This window comes from Gouania willdenowi, chromosome 9 (assembly GCF_900634775.1).
Source record: "Gouania willdenowi chromosome 9, fGouWil2.1, whole genome shotgun sequence".
NCBI classification, from domain to species: domain Eukaryota; kingdom Metazoa; phylum Chordata; class Actinopteri; order Blenniiformes; family Gobiesocidae; genus Gouania; species Gouania willdenowi.
In genome coordinates this window covers 3,099,830-3,106,492 of record NC_041052.1, presented here as the reverse complement: position 1 = coordinate 3,106,492, position 6,663 = coordinate 3,099,830, and positions in this window count along the sequence as shown.

The following is a 6,663-nucleotide window of genomic DNA, read 5'->3' as shown; positions in this document are numbered from 1 at the left end:
GGCTCATATTTTTCAAAATATATTCATAGTTTCCTCTCCCAGTGTTTTGTAACCCCTAAGTTGAGGTTGAGAACTCGTCGATGGAGAATGTTGTGACCTCAGTCGCTCTCCTCACCTTCCTTCCTCTTCCTCTGCTTGTCGACCTTAAACGTTCCATATATGGGTTTTACAGCTTTTATTGTGTAGGAACAAACAATAGAAAATATGTTGCATTCATGGCCTTAAATGTCTTTTTCCTGCTCGGGTTTAGTGAAGCCAGACATGTGGCGTCTCCTTCAAACCCTGTCCTTTCTGTTGGCGTACATTCAGGAGCGGTGAATGTCTTTTCAAACACACACACACACACATGCGCGCACACACACACTCACACGCACACATGCATACACACGTCCCCTGAGGGATTGTTTCTTTTTGATCTAGATCTTACTCAGCCATAGACACTGCAGCAGGTGTCAGGCACCCGTCAGGTGTCCGTGTGTGTGTGTGTGTGTGTGTGTGTGTGTGTGTGTCATCAGCCATATGGCCCCCTTTAGCTTGCTAACCCAACGCTCTACATGCACCCACTTGTGCACATCATCATATAAACAAACAAACAGAGGCTTTCACTCTGTTTCCAAAGCAGCTGGAGCCACAGAGGAAGTGCTGGGTAAAAAGCTCAGCCAATGGCAGAGCCACGGCTGGGTGGTGTCAACCAATCACAGAGAGGGAATCCTTTAATCAAACCCCAGCTAAGGGAACCAATCAGAAACGTGTAGTAAGGAGCAGCCAATAGCAGCACAAGCCAGAACATGCAGCAGTTGGAGATAGAGATGAACCAATCAGGGCTGGAGCCATTCAAGTGTTGTTTTCAAAGCTTTGGGTGAAGAACTTTTCTTTTATTTTGAAACATGCACCGTGTGGACCACTTTATCAGATAATCCCACACTTAGTGCAAGGAATACACAAAGAAATCCTGTCTGGGGTGCTACAAAACAAGTCTTTTTTATTAGAATATATATATATATATATATATATATATATATATATATATATATATATATATATATATATATATATATATATATTTTTTTTTTTTTTTAATTTTTTTTTTAAAGGAAACACAAATAAAAATATACAATTATATAGAATTTGAAACTGCAATAATGATATATATAAACACATACAGTATATTAATGCTAACCATGTGCAATAAGGCTATGTGCAATAATATTAGCATTTTAACTAACAACCAACCAGGCTAAGGGCGAGGTGCAATTTTTTAATAAAGACAAAATATTAGAACGTTTGCAGTTTATCATCTGCCTTACGCACCTTAGCTGCAGTGGTCACTTTATTTCTGGTCTGTATTCAGTTTAATGTTGTTATATTTGAGTGTTTGTATATTATTGTACTGTCCATGCTGTCTGAGTTTGGTGTTGTCTGGATTTAGTTGTAGTTTTTATTCAGTTTTTTTAATGTAATTTCTGTTGTACACAACATCAACCAGCCTGGGATTATGGATGGAAACATGTTCATGTCCATTAATGTGCATTGTCCCTTGTCACGAATAAATAAATAAATAGAATGCTAAAGATGTGAAAACACTGCATTTTGTGCGTGTGTGTGTGTGTGTGTCTGTGTGTGTGTGTGTGTGTGTGTGTGAGAGAGAGAGATGTTGTAAGATGATGAAACCAGAGAAGAATGCAGTGCAAACTGTCTGGTTCCTTAACCCCTCCTTCTGTTTTAGTAGATATTTCCTGGACCTCTTCTTCCTCCCTCACTGTAGTGTTTGCACACACACGCGTACGTACGTACGTATTTGTCCGTGCACGCTCATTGTTCCTGGGTAAATGTGTGTGTCAGTGTGTTGTGTCCAGGGCTAATGAAGCACAGAGGTGTGTCATCAGCACACGTGCTGCCAACTGTCGCTGAGACACAAAGCCAACATTAAAACCACTTTACTGACTGTGAAAGCCCCCCCATTTGCCCCACCTTGGTTGTGGCACACTCCGAAATCATGAGCCCCCCCCCACACACACAGATACACACACACACCCTATCGTGACTCCTTTGTCCCTAAATGAATGAGTGGAGGGCGTGTGTCTCTCTTTGAGGACAGCTGGCTCTCTGGCTCCATCAGTAGCAGCTGCCCCAGCTTTGGGCCCTCAGGGTGGAACAGTGCAGATTAGAGGTTGGCTCGGGTGGGGTGCACGAGTGTGTGTGTGCTCTGTGTGTGTAAGTGTGTGTGTTGTAAGGAGACGTGTGGCCAGGCATTGAATTAATGAGCTTTTTCTGTTCTTTGCCAAACTCGTTGATCGTTTTCTTACAATGAATTCTTCCTCAACCAACAAAGAAAAATAAAAATAAAAATATATGTATTCCCAAATTAACCCTGGGGTGTAGTATTTTTTAAGCAGAAAGACACAAGAGCGAGACAGTGAAAGTGGAGCTAGCGGCAGCCAGTCGCAGAGTGGGATCACAGGATGGAGCCAGTGACAGACAGACAGGGAGAGCTAAGGGCCTCCACTGATGGTGCCTTCAGGGACAGCTGCTATCGTTGACTATATACATACACAAGGCAATTTAATGTGCTTTGCATGGTTAAAAAGTGCACCAGACTCTTACGACTCATGTAAGACGTGTAAATGCATGATACTTTCTCAAAACATGCATGTCAGGCTATGTCCAGTGACAGATTGCAATTTCTGTTAGTTTTTGTTATTTAAAAAAACTGCCTTTTCCATTTTAGGAAGTGAAATCGCTTTTTTCCTAAACATTTTCAGCAATCGCAGAAAATCTGAGTCCCTACATTTGTAAATAAGACGTAAATTGTAAGAAGGTAATTCTAAAATTTTTTAGTGTGACACTGGTTTAAACTGATACTTCCACCTATGATATAAATATTCCTTCCAACTTCCCTATTACTACTACTACTGTTTGTCCTCATCTTCCTCCTCCTCTTCTTCTCGTAAACATCCTCCACACAAAAACCCACTGACCCCGTTACCAGGGCAACGCATCAGTCTGATTAAGAGTGACAGCTCTGTTCACGTTGTCATTGTCATCTCCCATGACGACCAGCGATGGGGTACTTAATTAGGCTGAACGATGCTCCACAAATGAGGGAATAACGGTTGATTCACTTATGGAGCCTTTGTTTGCTCTATGTTACTGTGCTGTCAGTCAGCTGCAGGGTATACGTAAGGCGTTAGTCTGTAAACAGAACTTTCCAAGTAAAGCAAACACTAAAAAATGTTTATTTTAATTAAAGAGTAAGTACAGTCCCTCCAGACCAAAGTGAGAAAAGCTTATTCAGCAAATATAACAAACAGCGTGGTACAAGTGAACAGACAGCAACAGAGAGGAGAAGGCTGTGTCAGCAGATAAACTGATCACCAGCTCAGTTAATACACCATCAGCTGTACCAGAGCCTTTACACATTTGAATACAGTCATAATAATCTGAACCAACACATCAAAAACACACTGCAGTTATTTTCAGTCACAGGATAACATGATCACTACTCGATCTGGAACATATAGTGAGACATTTTGAACAAGATTATGAATGGAATTGAACAAATTTGTCTGTTTGTTCCACTTTCTAGATGCTTATTCACGCGTTTTCTGGCGAAACATTTGTGTGAAAATATGTGATTTTGTCCCAAAACATGCATGTGAGGCATTTCTGTGTCATGTTGGGACCTGATTTTAAAGAAAGACAGAGATTTCTCCATTTTCTGCCATCACATAAAATCAGATGCCTTATTAATAGGCCCCAGTGTTAATTCACACAACCATTCCTCTCTAGAAGCATCATTAAGCATCTCCTACCATGTCTGGCAGTAACTTTTTAGATGTTTTCCAGCTCAGAGTAGAGCTTCTGCATCTCCAATCCTTGATTTTGTGACCAATTTTTGTAATTTAGAAGAGTTGTGTGGGAAAATGCTGGAATTCAGTGAAATTTAGTTATTTTAAAAATTTGCAATAAAATAAAATCCTTCTGCTTTAGTTTAAAGATAAGTTTTCAGAATAATTCAGAGCTGTTTCTTTAAAAAAAAAAAAAAAAAACTATTTCCACAAACATCTGGATATCTCTTAAAAAGGATGTGCATTACACACACAGACTCAAACACACACACTGTCCCACCTGTCCGTGCCATTATAAATGAGACACTTCTGCTGTTGTACGTGTCAACATGTAACGTGTGTGTAAGTCTGGAGCCTCGTGTCAGTCTCTAAGTGTGTGTGTGTGTGTTTAAACACCAACACAATAGTCTCTGACTTTCTGCTCTCTACCGTCTCACTGTTTGCACTTCCAACAACACATGTTGCTGTGAGGCTGATAACAATCTGTCCACGCTGCTATCTGACGCACTATCTGGTCAAACCCCTGGGTCACCCCTGAGCCTCTCGTTGGTGCACAAACTCATAAAAAAGGGAATTGAACGCATCACGAGGGCAGTCGTCAACATGTTGACCAGCAATTTGGATCAGGTAATGTAATTGGGGAGAAACTTTACTTTAATATAATCTTCATGAAGTTCCGCGATGGCACCATCAGTGACAGGTGTGTGCACGCTTGCAGTGCACCCCCCCCACCACCCCAACGTGTGCACAGCTGTGCACATACAGAGTCCTACAGAGTCAATACATTGTTACATTTTATATGTACGGTACAAATAAAAGCTGGAGGAGTGGACAATACCTTCTGTTACTACGCCTTCATGTTCTGTGATAATGCTGCGTTATCCCATGTGTGGGTTTGTGTGTGTGTATGTGTGTGCGTACTCTTTGCTGAGTGCATCAAGACTGTTTGAGGTCTGCAGGAGTGATGAGCATCAAAGCAGAAGAAGGATTATTTAATAAATAAAACACTTTTAAAATAGTCTTTCTTTGCAGCCTGGCATCAAATGGTCCATGGACAGCTCCACCAAGTAAGACAAGGCCAATTTATATGTATAGCGCGTTTCCTACACAAGGCAATTCAATATGTTTTACATGAAAAAACTTCAGCAATAATCACAATAACGACATTAAGAACATGAAATCAACAAAATGTTTAAAATATCCCTCTCAGTCATAAGCAGCAGAGCAAGGTTGAATTTAAAAATGTTACTATTGAATGCTGACTTCAGTTTGTTCCACTTCTTTGCAGCATAACAACTAAAAACAGCGTCACCATGTTTGCTGTGAACTCTGAGCTCCACTATCTGACCTGTGTCCATAGAGCTGAGAGACCTGCTGGGTCTGAAAATGAACTATTTACATTTCCTTTTCGTAGTTTATAGATGAAAAAAATATGTTATTTTATTGAAATAAGCATTCTAAAATGATGAAATATTTAAATGTTTTTCATACATGAAAAATTCACACGGAAAGTAAAAGAAATAATAGTTATATGATGAAATGACGTATTGTGCTTTAATTCTTTTGGCTGCACATGTGACAATGAAATATTAACCCAACAACTGAGGACTTCAAGAGCAGGGAAGTCAAACTCAAGGCTAACTTTCTAGACCAAAGCTTTCTAGACTAAAGCTTCCTAGACCAAAGGTTACTAGACTAAAGCTTCCTAGACTACAGCTTTCTAGACTAAAGCTTTCTAGACCAAAGGTTACTAGACTGAAGCTTTCTAGACCAAAGGTTACTAGACTAAAGCTTTCTAGACCAAAGGTTACTAGACTGAAGCTTTCTAGACCAAAGGTTACTAGACTAAAGCTTTCTAGACCAAAGGTTACTAGACTAAAGCTTTCTAGACCAAAGGTTACTAGACTAAAGCTTCCTAGACTATAGCTTTCTAGACCAAAGATTTCAAGACCAAAGGTTACTAGACTAAAGCTTCCTAGACTATAGCTTTCTAGACCAAAGGTTACTAGACTATAGCTTTCTAGACCAAAGGTTACTAGACTAAAGCTTTCTAGACCAAAGCTTCTAGACTAAAGCTTTCTAGACCAAAGGTTACTAGACCAAAGCTTTCTAGACCAAAGGTTACTAGACTAAAGCTTTCTAGACCAAAGGTTACTAGACTAAAGCTTCCTAGACTATAGCTTTCTAGACCAAAGATTTCAAGACCAAAGGCAACTAGACTAAAGCTTTCTAGACTATAGCTTTCTAGACCAAAGGTTACTAGACCAAAGATTCCTAGACCAAAGCTTTCTAGGTGGAAACCTTCTCGACCTGGGCATTCTATTTGGCCCCCATGAGGATTATGTTCAAAATAAAGAATTACACAGAAACATGAATGAAAACTCAATCATTCCAAGCTCATTATTTAAAAGACTTCAGTATTTTTAAATCACAAATTATTCAATTCTTTCTACACCCTGCCATTTTTCCACATATACTGTACCTGAAGTCACAAAGACATTCAAACAAAAACTAAAATTTCTATGAAAATTTCAAAGTGAAGTACTTGTCATGCATGTTATAGTTTTATGATTGGAGCTTTCATTAAGCACACTGACCAATCACATTCACGTATTACTGTTTTTGCATGTTTTAGACACATTTCTAAATTTGTCAAAAAATGTTAATTCTAAATATAAATCAAACCATTTCTTTCCCTTTAAACTTCTATTTAGAAATGACAGAAATTATGACCAACAATGTTTTGCTAATTGTAGCTACTCCGTGCACGGCTAACTATTACTGCTTTACAGGATACGACACGTGTTCATCCAAC